We start from the raw sequence: 13,464 nt of genomic DNA, 5'->3' as shown, positions 1-13,464 counted from the left end.
CGGCAAGTCTCTTTACTCGTTCCGTGATACAAGATCCCGTGACTAACTCCTTAGTCACATTTCTTGCAAGGATTATTGTGATGTTGTATTACCGAGTGGGCCCCAAGATACCTCTCCGTCACACGGAGTGACAAATCCCAGTCTTAATCCATGCCAACCCAACAGACACCTTTGGCGATACCTGTAGAGCACCTTTATAGTCACCCAGTAATGTTGCAATGTTCTATACACAGAAGGTATTCCTCCGGTGTCCGGGATTTGCATGATCTCATGGTCATAGGAATATATACATTGACATGCAGAAAACAGTAGCAATAAACTCACACGATCATATACTACGTTTATAGTTTGGGTCATGATCATCACATCATTCTCCTAATGATGTGATCCCGTTATCAAGTGAAAACACTTGTCTATGGCGAGGAAACCTTAACCATCTTTGATCAACGAGCTAGTCAACTAGAGGCTCACTAGGGACAGTGTGTTGTCTATGTATCCACACATGTATTTGAGTTTCCAATCAATACAATTCTAACATGGATAATAAACGATTATCATGAACAAGGAAATATAATAATAACCAATTTATTATTGCCTATAGGGCATATTTCCAACATGGTCATCTTCATGACAACCTCGAGTTCATCGAAAATGAAGTCCATATGCATATCCTATGGTGTTTTCGATGTTGGATTTTTTGCCGGTTCTTCATTCATAGAGGTTTCACATATCTATATCATTGGCGTTTTCATACTCACTATTTTGATAGTACTTGTCGTCTGCTATCCAATAAGCTTGAGTTTGCTCAATTCGGAGCTCGTATGCGGAAGTTATGGCAGTTTTAGTGCCACAATAGTATTTCTCTCTTTAGGCGGTAGTACCGCTCGGTATCATGGTACTACCGCTTAGGCAGTACTTCTGCTGTATGCTACTACTGCTACTTCCGATTATATTTTTCTGTCTCGATAGCTCACTCCTTTGATCGGTGATAGAACTAAAATTATGGGCGGTAGTACCGCTCTCTATGGTAGTACCGCGATGCCTCACTCTACTACCGTGGTTTCACCCGCTCATGCTGTTCCTAGCGGATGTACCGCTGGCATGGGTGGTAGTACTGCTCCGGTGACACTACCGCCTCAATTTTATAGCCACCTGCTCATTTTTCCCTGGTTCTACCACACTAAGCGGTAGTACTGCTCTGCTAAGCGGTAGTAGCGCTTGTGCACGACTAGTGCACATAACAGTTGGATTTGGGGAGGCCTATTTAAGGGGGCCTTCTTTCCCAATGGTATTCATCCTTTGAGCTCATATTTGCCCCCCATTGTTGACCTTCTTCAAGCTTGAACTCTCAATCTCTCAAATGATTCTTGCTAGTTCTTGAGGGAAAAGAGAGAGGAGATCTAGATCTACGTTTCGACCAATCACTGTCTCCTCCATGTGAGGGGAACCCCTTGGATCTAGATCTTTGGGTTCTTTATGAGCTCCTTATTCTTCCTCTCATATTCCTCCTTAGATTTTATTATTGTGGTGGAATTTTAGAGTGAGGTACTTGACCACTTCGTGTGTTCTTGCCATTGCATTAATTGCATCAGTTTGAATTCTCCACGATGATATGTGGAAGTGAAAAGTTGAGAAGCTTCTTACTCTTGGGTGCTTTGTACCCTAAAGCTTGTGCATCTTGGGTGCTTTGGCGTCCTAGATGGTCGGTGGTGCCCCAGAGCTCAATCATTGTGGTGGAAAGCTTTGGGCAAGCATCGGGGTATCCAATTAGGTTGTGGAGATTGCCTCGAGCAATTTGTATGGGTTCCAGTGATCACCCCCAAGGGTTGCCAAAGTGTAGGGGTTCTGTGACTGTCCCTAAGGGTTGCCATTTGTACAGGTTCGGTGACTACCCTCAAGGGTCCCTTAGTGGAATCACAACATCTTGCATTATGCGAGGGCGTGAGGAGATTATGGTGGCCCTAGTGTCTTCTTGGGGAGAAGTGTGCCTCCACACCACTACAAACATAGACTAGCATCCGTAAGGGTGTGAACTTTGGGATACATCATCGTCTCTACATGCCTCGGTTATCTCTTACCTGAGCCCTTTACTTACGCACTTTACTTTGTGATATCCATATTGTTTCATATTATATATCTTGCTATCACTTAGTTATTTATTTACTTAGCATAAGTTGTTGGTGCACATAGGTGAGCCTAGTTGTTTTAGGTTTTGTGCTTGACTAATTAAATGGTAGTTTTATTCCGGATTTGTTCAAGCCTAAAGCATAATTATTTTAAAGCGCATATTCACCCCCCTCAAGGAGACATCCACATCCTTTCACATGATAATAGACGAATACTTTAGCATGCGAGGAGGCATAAATGAGGTATTGCCCGTGGCAGTCTACACGCACTCAAGGTGGCATATTATAAGGATGGTAGAAGAGACTCTCTTACTGTTCTTATCAGACCGTCAACATAACGAATTCGAGTTGTGCATGGACATAGTTTGATAGTGGAAGAGTTTGAACGAGGCTGCATGGGTATGATTGAAAAATATCAAGTTCAGGCAAATGAGACACTTCAAAATCGATAGGAGAAGAAAATGCACTAGGTTCTTGTTGGAAATATACCCTAGTGGCAATAATAAATTAGTTATTATTATATTTCCTTGTTCATGATAATCGTTTATGATCCATGCTAGAATTGTATTGATTGGAAACTCAAATACATGTGTGGATACATAGACAACACACTGTCCCTAGTGAGCCTCTAGTTGACTAGCTCGTTGATCAAATATGTTCAAGGTTTCCTGGCCATAGACAAGTGTTGTCACTTGACAACAGGATCACATCATTAGGAGAATGATGTGATGGACAAGACCCAAACTATAAACGTAGCATATGACCGTGTCAGTTTATTGTTACTGTTTTCTCCATGTCAATGTATCTGTTCCTATGACCATGAAATCATGCAACTCACGGACACCGGAGGAATACCTTGTGTGTATCAAACGTCGCAATGTAACTGGGTGACTATAAAGGTGCTCTACAGGTATCTCCGAAGGTGTCTGTTGGGTTGGCATGGATCAAGACTCATATTTGTCACTCCGTGTGACGCAGAGGTATCTCGGGGCCCACTCGGTAATACAACATCACAATAAGCCTTGCAAGCAATGTGACTAACAAGTTAGTCATGGGATCTTGTAATACAGAACGAGCAAAAAGACTTACCGGTAAAGGGATTGAACTAGGTATGGAGATACCGACGATCGTATCTCAGGCAAGTAACATACCGAAGGACAAAGGGAACAACATACATGCGTGAGTAGTTCACCACAGACCTTCGGGTCCATAGCTAGTAGCTAGATGGCTTCTTCTCTCTCTTGGATGTTCAATACAAAGTTCTCCATGATCTTCATGGAGATCTATCCGATGTAACCTTCTTTTGCGGTGTGTTTGTCAAGATCCGATGAATTGCGGATTTATGATCAGATTATCTGTGAATGTTATTTGAGTCTCCTCTAATCTCTTATATGCATGATTTCATATCCTTGTAATTCTCTTCGAGTTGTGGGTTTTGTTTGGCCAACTTGATCTATAATTCTTGCAATGAGAGAAGTGCTTGGTTTTGGGTTCATACCGTGCGGTGTCCTCACCTAGTGACAGACGGGGTAGCGAGGCATGCATCGTTTTGTTGCCATCAAGGGTAAAAATATGGGGTTTATATCTATTGCATGAATTTATCCCTCTACATCATGTCATCTTGCTTAAGGCGTTACTCTGTTTGTTATGAACTCAATACACTAGATGCATGCTGGATAGCGGTCGATGTGTGGAGTAATAGTAGTAGATGCAGACAGTGTCGGTCTACTTGTCTCGGACGTGATGCCTATATGTATGATCATTGCCTTAGATATCATCATGACTTTGCACGATTCTATCAATTGCTCGACAGTAATTCGTTCACCCACCGTAACACTTGCTATCATGAGAGAAGCCTCTAGTGAACACTATGGCCCCCGGGTCTACTTCACATCATATTTTCAGATCTACACTTTTACTTTGTTGCACTTTCCACCTTCAGATCTCACCTTGCAAATAATCGTGAAGGGATTGACAACCCCTTTATAGCGTTGGGTGCAAGTTTGTTTGTTTTTTGCGCCGGTACATTGGTGCCTCATCTTGATATTCCTACTGGATTGATACCTTGGTTCTCAAACTGAGGGAAATACTTACTACTACTGTGCTGCGTCACCCTTTCCTCTTCAAGGGAAAAACCAACGCAACCTCAAGAGGTAGCAATGTGCCATATTGGATGTATGAGATGATCATGTTGTAATAGTTAAATATCGACTTGCACGTCGATGCTACGGCATGAGCTATAGGGTTATCTTTAAACTACCATTTGTGCTTGCAGATGCGTTTACTATATTGCTAGATAGTAGCTTTAGTAGTGATAGCATAGATAGCACGACAACCTCGATGGCCGCACAATGATGGAGATCATGATGATGGAGATCATGGTGTGGCGTCGGTGATGATGAAGATCATGCCGGTGCTTTTGTGATGGAGATCAAGAAGCACAAGATCATGGCCATATCATGTCACTTATGAATTGCATGTGATGTTAATCCTTTTATGCACCTTATTTTTCTTATAACGACGATAGCATATAAGGTGATCCCTCACTAAAATTTCAAGATAAAATTGTGTTCTCCCCAACTGTTCACCGTTGCGAAAGTTTGTCGTTTCGAGACACCACGTGATGATCGGGTGTGATAGACTCAACGTTCACATACAACGGGTGCAAAATAGTTGCACACGGGGAACACTCGGGTTAAACTTGACGAGCCTAGCATGTACAGACATAGCCTCGGAACACAAGAGATCGAAAGGTCGAGCATGAATCATATAGTTGATATGATCAACATGGAGATGTTCACCACTGAAACTATACTCGACTCACGTGATGATCGTCACCACGTTTCTTAACGTTTCCCGCTTAGCGATCTACAAGGGTATGTAGATCCGATCTCGCTCTCGTAGATGATCATCACCATGATAGGTCTTTGCGTGCGTAAGAATTTTTTTGCTTCCCATGCAACGCTCCCCAACAGTTCTAGCCTACTTTATGAGTGCTCTATCCATTTATGCAAACTACACAACACAATGAGGGTTTCAATGCTGTTTTGAAGCATTATGTGAGCCCCAACAACTCATTGCTACAGTTTACCAAGTAATATACAACTTTGCAGCAGAAAATACTGGCTTTAAAACTGCAACAAGAAGCGAACACAACACTTAAGAAACATAAATTACTCACGTACTTACCAATGGAGAGGTAGATGAGCAAAATATACACCAAGAAAATATTTTTCAAGTAAGTGTACGCTCGTACGGGCTTATTTAACGTGTATGGCAGAATGCATTCACCATCATCGTTATTAAAAAATGGGTATGAAAAAGCAAGAACCATGGTGTATGCTATGTGTTGCAAAAGTAACACACAAATAACAAATATGTTTGCTATGGGTAATCGAATCAAGTTGCCATGTAGAATGAACTATGTTTGCAAGATGAAAATGTACTACATATGACAAAATGGAAAACAAATCAGTTGCCATGTGTTCTGAAAATGTGATTGCCATCTTCAATGTAATATATTTTCCATGTGAAATGTAGTGTAATTGCGATGTAGAATCCAAGGTGGTTGCTATTTAGGATGAAATATGGTTGCCATGGGAAAAGTTGTTGCAATTGCCATATTAAAACAACCATAATTTCCATAAGTATTACACTTTATTTGCCATGTTGAATGCACTATAATTGCCCTGTTTGCCCTACTATGACATGCCATGTACACCTGCTAGATTCACATGTGCAAAAAATGCAAGAAAACATAATGATTACCGTGTGCGTCACACTTTGAATGCAATATGAAATGAACTATAGTTGCCATGTGGAAACAATCAAACATGGCATGTGTAGTATGCTTTGTTTGCCGTGTTGAATTTAGTATGGTTGCTATTTGTGGCCTACTATAAAACAATCAAATACTGCTAGAAAGAAATGAGAAATTAATGAACACAAAACATGCAGGTTCCACAAAGAAATAATGGGTTCCTCCTCATATGCCGCTTATCAGATTGACGAATGGACATTCACGGTGTGTAACCTCAGGGACATGTCTGAATCAAAACCTGGAGAGCCGTACAAAGGAAGAAACTACTTTGTGAAGGCCAACATAAATGATGGTGATTACTATTGCGAATGCTGCAAGTATAAAGGGGATGATATTGTGTGCTGCCACATATTCAAAGTTACGGATGTGCACACGGTAAAGCATTTTCCCTGCCATTTCATATGCCTTCGATTGACTTGGGACGTTAACGATGCATTAGGGCCACAAACATCGAATGCAGTCTTCATTGTGCATGAGGAAACACCGGAGGCAACCATGGACTCCGTGAGGCACATGGTCTTGATTAAGAAATATGTTGAACTAATAGATGACCCATGCAAGAGTGATGATATGGCAATGGTAGTAGACAAACACATAAAGACCTTGAAAAGAGAGCTCGATGAGATCAAAAAAAGGGAGGCTCAGGAGGCCTTACATAGATCCTCACATAGTTCTAGTGCACCTACATCCACGGGGCCGTCCTCTGAAAACTCAGAAGTAGGGTCTGGAGCATCAAACACACAGACACATGTTAGGAACCCGCCACCGTCCGTCACAAAAGGGCGTCCAAAGTAGGTGAGATACAAGTCAGGGTTAGTTATTCAAGCAAAGCACAAGAAACCAAGGAAATGAGGTGGCAACCCATAGGCAACCATGGGGGATGCTAGATTTGCGGTTAGTGAAAATTTTGCGACATATATGATTATGAGTTAGAAGAGTGAGCGGTATTGGTATTGGATTATAAAAAATGAAAAAGGAGCCATGTATCTATTACTAGAACTGCCATGGGATAGCAACGCCGTTTGCAGTGCACACATTCTTGGAAAATAATAATAATTGTCATATAGCTATTACTGTACCCATCATGTGAGTATTATTGTATTGGCCACATACGAATCATTGACAAAAAATAATTGCCATCTATGTACTACTGACATTGCCGTGGGAGAGAACCACATTTGCAAATGCATGAAGTAATATACTTGATGTGTTAAGTGCAGAGTAATTAAAACAAGATCATATCTAGAAGTGGACATGTGGTCAGTTGTATGTTTGCCAAGTTTTCAAAAATGTTGTAGTTCCCATGTGGACAATATGTAGAAATTTCAACATGTACATCACTATATTTTCCGCACTCATGTAGGTAAAGCCGCCATGTGCGTTGACCTATATTTGCCATGTGTCGTGCATTATAAATGCCATGTGATATAAACTACAATTGCCATGAGGAAAATATCTCATAATAAACTACAATTTCCTAGTAGAAAATCACACATCACATCCACTCGAGACTACAAGGTATTTGCCTCGTAAATGCACGCATAACAAGAATTTAACAAAGTTCATAAACCTTTTACGTGCTCATACTATAATGAAAAATACTAGGCTGACTTAGTGCACCATCCATGATTGACCGAGTTCTATAGATAAACAGTTGCAAAATGTACACAACTTCTTTGTTAGAGTTTTGAACCAACTGCCGCGTCCCAAAAAGACCATGAACAAGCTAACAGATGGCATCAGAATTTCAAAGCCCATTTCGGACCAGCGCACAAACGATGCAAGAACCATACCTTTCTAGACATTAATACAATCACAACACAAGAAACATCAGTAGTAGTTATTATACCTAACAGATCAAGTTGTACACATATATTACATGATTAAAGGGGGATACAAGTTGCCATTAAAAAGTGCGATTATAGTGAAAGAGATAACGTACCACATGGACATGGTTTCAAAGACATAGATGATACCTTACATTCATCCGGCAAAAGAATGTAAGGCATACATGGGCATCGACCACCACGTGATCACTGATACTTCTTGTTGGAGGCTTTGACAACCCCCTCAATGAAATCCCGTGCTGAAGGCTGCCTGTTAAAATCTACATTCCTGACCCAGTTCCAAGTCAAGATTTTATGGAACTCGGCTACACTTGCATCTGTGATATAAAGAACCCTTCATCCTTCCCACTTTGCAAGGTATTCCAACATATAGTAGACGCGGTCACATCTACGACGAAAAGCAAGGCAACACATGCAACAAACAAAACTTTTAGGAAAACTAAAAATCAAATGAAGTAGAAAACCCATGGGCGTTGGGTCAAAAATACTTTACCCGTTCCCTTTCTTGGCCGTCATGACGTACTCGATTGGAAAGTGACTGGTCTTGACCATTGATCCTCCATAATGATGGATCTAGGTTTCTTTGAGGTTGTCGATAAAGTATTCAACATGACTCATGAGGACACCTGTGACAGCCCAGACCGACATTCCAGAAGATTCCCCCTTCTATTCCATTTCTGTCGTGTGATTAGATTTATTCGTTGCATCGTCATGTAGTTTGCATCATCGCATCATGCATGGCATCATGTCAACTGTGTTTAGTCGGTGTCGCCTGCTGCTCCGTGTTGTTGGGTGATAGTGCTTCATGAGTGGCGTTGTTTTGTTGGAGTGATGAAAGAGGGTGCGTGAGAGCCACCGCTAAGCCCTGTTGCACCGCGGACCTAAAACCTTCTCTCCCCTCTCATTTCCTTTTTGTGGTTTGGCTAAATACTTTAGTTTAGTTCCCTATTTTAAAAATTAAAGATTCGTCTTCTTTTAAAGAAAAAACATTTTATTAAATGTGGAGGCAACCCCTTGAGTTTTCTTCATTTTCTCCTTTTGTTTTATCTTTAAACAATCTCATTTTCTTATCTCTTTTAAAGAACTTTTATTTTTATTCTTTAAATAAAAGAGGTTTATTTTATTCTTTTTAAAAAAAGGGTTTTGATTTTTAATTCTTTAAAAGGTTTCATTTTACTCTTCGAAAAGGTTTCATTTTTATTTGTTTAAAGAGCCCGATCTATTTTTATAGTTGGAGCATGTTTTAAGGAGCCCAAAAGTATTTTTGTTTTAGTAAATTCCTTTTCTTCTGGTTGTGGGTTCCTCTTTTTTTTTTAAAAACCAGCTATTTTATTTTTTTGTGCAAGACATTTTTTTATTTTAGAAGGAGAGGACCCAAACCAAGGCCCAGCCGGCCAAGGCCCAGGCCCCCTCCATCCCTAGCGTCGTGCTGCGCCTCTCCCTCGTCACCCAGAGCGCCGTCTCCTCCCGATTCTCCTCTCCTCGTTCCCTGCTCCGCCCCGCCGCCTCCAGGTCCCCTTGCCTCGCCGTGGCCACCTCCCTCGCCCTCTCTTCTCCCCTCTGCGCGCCGCCAGCCCCAGGCCCGAGCCGCACCGCCCTGCCAGCGCCAAGCCCCCTGCTCGCCGGCCTCCCCTAGTCCTCCTCGCCATGCCGTATCCCGCGCGCAGCCGTCCACTCGTAGGCTGAGCCGCCTCTCTGCTCCCCGTCCCATGCGCCCGCGCCGCCGCTAGTGCCCGACCCGCGCGCCGCCCTCGCCCCCGAGTTCCCCGCGTGCTCGCCCTCGGCCTCGAGCTCGCCGCCCCGGTCGCAGCCTCCCTGCCATGGCGACCTCGCCGTTCCCCGCGTCGCCCCTCACCCCGTCGTGCTGGCCTCCCAAACAGGTCCCGCGCGCCCGCCATGCTCGCCCTGCCGTCGTGCCCCATACCGAGCACCTGGTGCGCCACTGCGAAGCCTCCAGGGCCCGAGGACCTCCGCCGTTGCTGCCTCGTTGCTGGCCTGATGCACGCCTGCAGCCTGCTCCTGCTGTTGCTGTCGCGCTAGCTGCTGCCCGGTGTTGCTGCAACCTTGTCGTGCCTGTGCCAGCTTGCCTGTTGTGTTTTGCTGATGTTGCTGTTGATAGCTGCTGCGCTGGCTGTAGCCGTTGCTGCTTGCTATGCTGCTGCCAAGCTGCTGCTTGCCTGTAGTTGTAGTTGATTCCTTGTGTGCCGTTGCTGCTTAGTTGCTGTTGTTTGCTGCTGCCTTGCGTTGTTGCTAGTAGATGCCTGCTAGATGCTTGTCCTGCTAGATAGTTGCTTGCTTTGCTGCTTGCGTGCTGCTTAGCTAGTGTTAGTTGATTAGGTCATGTTTGCCGTGTTGTAGGTGTTAGTTGTTGTGCTGCAGTTTGATGCTTGCTATGCCGCCGCTAGTTGGTGTTGCTGTCCCATGCTGTTGCCGAGCTTGCTCTGCTGTGGCCGAAGCTAGTTGATGTAGTTGTTGTCGGCCGCTGCCCGCTAGATGCTGTTGTGTCGCCTGCCGTTGCCGCGTAGACCATTCCCTCCTTCATGGAGCCGACAATTCGACGAGCACCACGTCGTCCTCGACGAACCCCAAACATTGGCGGTGACATGATCGACTACCGACGTCGAAGACCGTGTACCACAACGTCGAGTACGACTACCGTTGACGAGACCCGAGTTCCTCGACGACCACGACTTCCACGACGTTCGCTACGAACCGATCCGCTCTGATATGCATGCTTCGAAAGTATACCGTTGGTACGCGTCGAGAACCGTATGCATGTGTTGTATGAGTTGAATGTATGTTTGCACCGTATGTGGCCCGTTGCCCGTTGTCTTCTTTCGTCGTGCATCGACACATGGGAACCCGATATACGGGATCACCCCATTCTTATTTAGCGATCCCGCACACGCTTCCAGATCGTTGGCACGATATCTCGACGAGTATCGGGATGGGAACGTTGCCGTGGATTCGTTTCCGTCTTGCCGCCATGGTTCCCTCTCGCTTGCTGTGGCGACACATGTTTCCTTCTCTTCTTGCCCATGATGTTTGAACTTGCATGCATGACGCATTCATGGCATATGATCTTGTGTTGCATGTCTCCCGTGCCGTAGTTCCGCTCTTGTTCCGCGAGTTAAACCGACGAGGATGACACGTAGGATCATCGCTTCACCCCTTGCCATGTTAACAACATTTAATGTTGCCGTGTAAATAAACGGGAGTGAACTAAATAATTAATTGTGGAGTTTCGTCGGTATGTAACCCGTTGCATATCGAGCTTCAATTGATGTGTAGTGTTTGCGTGAGGTGATTTGCCATGCCATCCCTTGCATATTGAACTGATCATGCATCATATTAGGGTATGCATCATGTTGTGCATCGTGTGGTGAATATCTGTGTTGATGTTTGTTTCCGGTTTGCTCCGTCTTGATAGAGTTCCGCAAGCGTGTCGGAATGTGAGGACCCGTTCGACTACGTTGGTTCGCCTGCTTCACAGAGATGTTCTTCTTCCAAGCGGGATCTCAGGCAAGATGACCATTTCCCCAGATACCATTACTATCATTGCCATGCTAGTTTTACCGTTGCTACCGTTTATGTCTCGTTGCCTACCACATGTTAAATATTAGCCTCTCAACAATGCCATGAAACCTTCAACCTGTTCGACCTAGCAAACCACTTATTGGCTATGTTACTGCTAGCTTAACCCTGTTGATAGCGTTGCTAGTTGCAGGTGCAGTTGATTCCATGTGATTACATGGGTTCCTTGTTATATCACCATATTTAAATGCTATTTAATTTAATGCACCTATATACTTGGTAAAAGGTGGAAGGCTCGGCCTTTCTAGCCTGGTGTTTTGTTCCACCTTTGCCCCCTTAGTTTCCGGCTACCGGTGTTATGTTCCATAATTGAGCGCTCCTAACACGATCGGGGTTGTTATGGGGACCCCCTTGATAATTCGTTTTAGATTAAAGCTGGTCTGGCAAGGCCCAACTTTGGTACTACATTTGCCTAATAACCTAATAATAATGCATAGGGACCCGCCGGCACCCGCGGACTATTTTAATAAACCCCCGGGCCAGTGCTCCTCATGAGTGTTGGTCCAAAACAGAGCAGCTTATTAACGCTACCCGGGGCAACTCGGCGTTTGGCGTGGTAACCATCGCTCATCCGTCGTGTCCTGAGAACGAGGTACGCGACTCCTATCGGGATCGTCGACACGTTGGGCGGCCTTGCTGGATTAGTTTTACCTTTGACGAGATATCTTGTGCATCGGGATTCCGGTGATGCTTTGGGTAATCTCACAGTTGAGGTTTTCCACTAGGGAATCCGACGAGATCGCGAGCTTCGTGATTGAGGATTTCTATGCGGCTTGTGGTAATTTGTGATGGACTAGTTGGAGCACCTCTGCAGGGTTAAATCTTTCGGAAAGCCGTGCCCGCGGTTATGTGGCAACGTGGAAGCTTTGTTTAACACCGGTTCTAGATAACTTGAAGTTAACTTAATTAAAACTTGCCAACTGTGTGCGTAACCGTGACTGTCTCTTTCGTGAGCCCTGCTCCGATCGAGGACACGGTGGGGTTATGTCTGACGTAGGTAGGTGTTCAGGATCATTCTTTTGATCATCAGTAGCTCACGTCCGTTATGCGTAGATCTTCCCTCTTATTTCTTGTACTCGTAAGTTAGCCACAAAATATATGCTTAGCCGCTGCTGCAACCTCACCACTTAACCATACCTCACCCATTAAGCTTTGCTAGTCCTGATACCTTTTTAAATGAGATTGCTGAGTCCCTTGTGGCTCACAGATTACTACAACACCAGTTGCAGGTACACGTAAAGGTTACTTGACGCGAGCGTGTTGATTGTTCATTTGGAGTTGCTTCTTCTTCTTCTTCTTCTTCTTCATCGATCTAGGATGGGTTCCAGGCCGGCAGCCTGGGATAGCAAGGATGGACGTCGTTCTTATTTTTCTCATTTGTTTTCGTCCATAGTCGGACCCTGCTCTTACTCTTGATGATTATGTAATGTACTGATGTGACCCTGATGTAGCTTGTGGCGAGTGTAAGCCAACTCTGTATATATCTCTTCTTTTCAGTGCATGTACTTGTAACGATATCCATTCTTGCGACACGACGAGATGCGCTTCTATCCCTGACGAGGCCTTCGTGCCAAATTGAGGATAGGGTCACATCTGGGGCGTGACAAGTTGGTATCAGAGCAGTACTGACCTAGGAGCCCCCTTGATTGATCGAATTTGGCCGAGTCGAGTCTAGCGAAAAACTGATTTGAGTCTAGTTATATATCAGAGAGCAGGATTCTTTTTTCTCCTCTTCTATGCTCTCGTGAGGAATCTTGACGTAATAATTTATTCTACTTCTCTTCTCACTCATTTTTTTTAGGATCATGCAGATATTTTTGGAATCTATATGATGCCGATGTGACGGAGTTCTGTCTTGGTGCCTCCTATCTGCTCTAAGTCTCAGGGGCGTTGAGCTCCAGGGAATTCTTGAGCACATCGTTATCATTCAGATTTCTTAGTATCTCATAACGAAGGATGTTCGTAATTGCTTCAATACTAGTAGTGGCGAGATAACCCCGATGTCCCCAGTACTGGTGCAGATTGTTTGGGAGTATTGCCATACTTGGTATCGTTGTGATCACGAGGGTCTGTTGTA

At 44.2% G+C, this 13,464-nt stretch overlaps 1 pseudogene; it reads left to right on the top strand.

The window, feature by feature from the left end:
- Nucleotides 1-6,741, top strand: part of LOC123450766 — a 57,021-nt pseudogene extending 50,280 nt beyond the window's left edge.
- Nucleotides 6,742-13,464: the final 6,723 nt, after the last annotated feature.

The sequence above is a fragment of the Hordeum vulgare genome, chromosome 4H (assembly GCF_904849725.1).
Source record: "Hordeum vulgare subsp. vulgare chromosome 4H, MorexV3_pseudomolecules_assembly, whole genome shotgun sequence".
Classification (NCBI taxonomy): Eukaryota; Viridiplantae; Streptophyta; class Magnoliopsida; order Poales; family Poaceae; genus Hordeum; species Hordeum vulgare.
The sequence above is the reverse complement of the archived record's forward strand: the minus strand, read 5'-3'. Positions and strand labels throughout refer to the sequence as shown.